The sequence below is a fragment of the Petaurus breviceps genome, unplaced genomic scaffold (genome assembly GCF_028583685.1).
Source record: "Petaurus breviceps papuanus isolate PSGF00001 unplaced genomic scaffold, PetGlider_PUasm1.0 131, whole genome shotgun sequence".
NCBI lineage: Eukaryota > Metazoa > Chordata > Mammalia > Diprotodontia > Petauridae > Petaurus > Petaurus breviceps.
This window is the reverse complement of record NW_027185674.1, coordinates 3,719,940-3,722,180: the sequence shown is the minus strand read 5'-3', so window position 1 is coordinate 3,722,180 and position 2,241 is coordinate 3,719,940. Positions and strand designations below refer to the sequence as shown.

Here is a 2,241-nt window from a genome sequence, read left to right as displayed (position 1 = left end):
AGGTGATCTGGCTGATGTTGGGAACTGCCAAAAGCCCATCTAATCATATCTCAGAGGTACCAGTGGAGCATTGGGGCTTTTCTTACAACGTGACCAGCCCAGCTCCTTTTCTGCACATGTATGTATGTCCTCTGTGATGTTTTTACACATCATCCTTCAGCCAGCCAGGTATCCCCTTTGTCCCTCCGTGTCTCATGGCACATCACTCCTGAACCTGGACACTCCCTAGAAAAGGATGAATTTCCTCAAGACATGAAACCCTTTCCAGAAGATCCTAGACTAATGATGGATATTTGGGGACACGTCACACATTTCGGAGAGCGTGAATGACTTCTCACCCTATGCAATGCTTATCTATTCCTCTCCATAAATCCTCCAGACTATTGAACCAACGCACCGAACGTCTTCTGGTTCTTTTAATTGTCATCATCAAGAACTTATTAGGCGGTGTCTGCTTGTGGTGTAGTGCTAGTGCTTGCGTGTGTTGTTGAGGCCCATTTCTGCAAGGCCAGATCATCATGGCTACCTTCCTCGTGCTGAGGAACAAGGTGAAGATGCCCATCGTGGGCCTGGGCACTTGGAAGTCCCCTCCAGGCAAAGTGGCTGATGCTGTGAAGGCTGCGATCGATGTTGGATACCGCCACATTGACTGTGCCCACGTCTACCAGAATGAGAATGAAGTAGGTGAGGCCATCCAAGACAAGATCAAGGCGAATGTTGTCAAACGGGAAGACCTCTTCATTGTCAGCAAGCTTTGGTGCACATACCATGAGAAAAGCTTGGTCAAGTCAGCCTGCCAAAAAACTCTGAGTGACTTGAAGCTGGATTACTTGGATCTCTACCTTGTTCATTGGCCTACAGGATTTAAGGCTGGACAGGATCTTTTCCCATTGGATGACAAAGGCAATGTGATTCCCAGTAACACAGACTTTTTGGATACATGGACGGGTATGGAAGAGTTGGTGGATGCAGGACTGGTGAAAGCCATTGGAATCTCCAATTTCAACCATGACCAGATTGAGAAGCTCTTGGCCAAGCCGGGACTGAAGTATGAGCTGGCAGTTAACCAGATCGAGTGCCATCCATATCTCACCCAGGAGAAGTTGATCGAATATTGCTGGTCCAAGGGCATTGTGGTGACAGCCTACAGTCCCCTTGGTTCTCCAGATCGGCCATGGGCCAAGCCAGAGAACCCCTCTCTCTTGAATGATGCCAGGATCGAGGCCATTGCAGCAAAGCACCAAAAAACCACAGCACAGGTTCTGATCAGGTTCCACATCCAGAGAAAGGTTGTTGTGATCCCTAAGTCGATCACCCCATCACGGATTGCTGAGAACTTTCAGGTGTTTGATTTTGAGTTGACTGATGAGGAGATGTCGACTATACTTAGCTTTAACCGCAACTGGAGAGTCTGCGCCTTAACCAGTGCTGCTTCTCACAAAGATTACCCCTTAAATACCCCATTTTGAAGTTCTGTCTAGTTGTTGCCCAGTGTCTGGATGAAGGTCACCTCTGCTTCCAGCTCTGCTGACTCATCCTGACAAGAACAAATCATTCTTCTGCATCCCGTTGGTCAAGCCTGGCCTCTGCTTCCAAGAGCTGGGTCAGCCGTTGAATATCGCTCTCAGATCTTAGCTTGAGTAACTCCTGGTTTTCTAGACCCTCCTCCCTACTTAGCTAGGAATACAGAATGACTACCCCCTCCCCCAAAGGGCCCTGTGAGCAAGAATTTTTTCTTCCAGCAAATGGTTTTCTTTTCTTTTAGTAACAAGTAGATTTCATCTACTTGAAGTTATAAAACCCTACCTTCTTGCTTTAAATTAAAAAAAATCTTTCAAAAAAAAAAAAAGAACTTATTAGGCATCTAATATGTGTCAGTGACTGTATTAGGTACTGAAGATGATTATAAAAAATGGGACAGTCCCTGCCCTCCGGGAATTTCCATTGATTTACTCCTCTCTTGGCTCCGCCCCAAAGAATTTCCATTCTATTGGAGGAAAAAGCATATACATATATACTTATATACAATGTGTGTGTCTGTGTGTATGTATGCATGCATATGTGTGTGTGTGTGTGTGTGTGTGTGTGGTACAAGTATATACAAAATATATACAAGGTAATTTGTGGGGTAGGGAGACATTAGCAGCCAGGTTAATCACAAAAAGCTTCAGGTAGAAAGTGGTGCTTGAGGTGAACTTTGAAGGAAAGGGATTCCAAGAGGTGGAATGAGGAAAGAGGTGA

General features: G+C 45.6%; 1 pseudogene; it reads left to right on the top strand.

Annotated features, from left to right (window-relative positions):
• Window positions 1-414: 414 nt before the first annotated feature.
• Window positions 415-1,852, top strand: LOC138174353 (aldo-keto reductase family 1 member B1 pseudogene; annotated as a pseudogene).
• The last annotated feature ends 389 nt before the right edge of the window (window positions 1,853-2,241 follow it).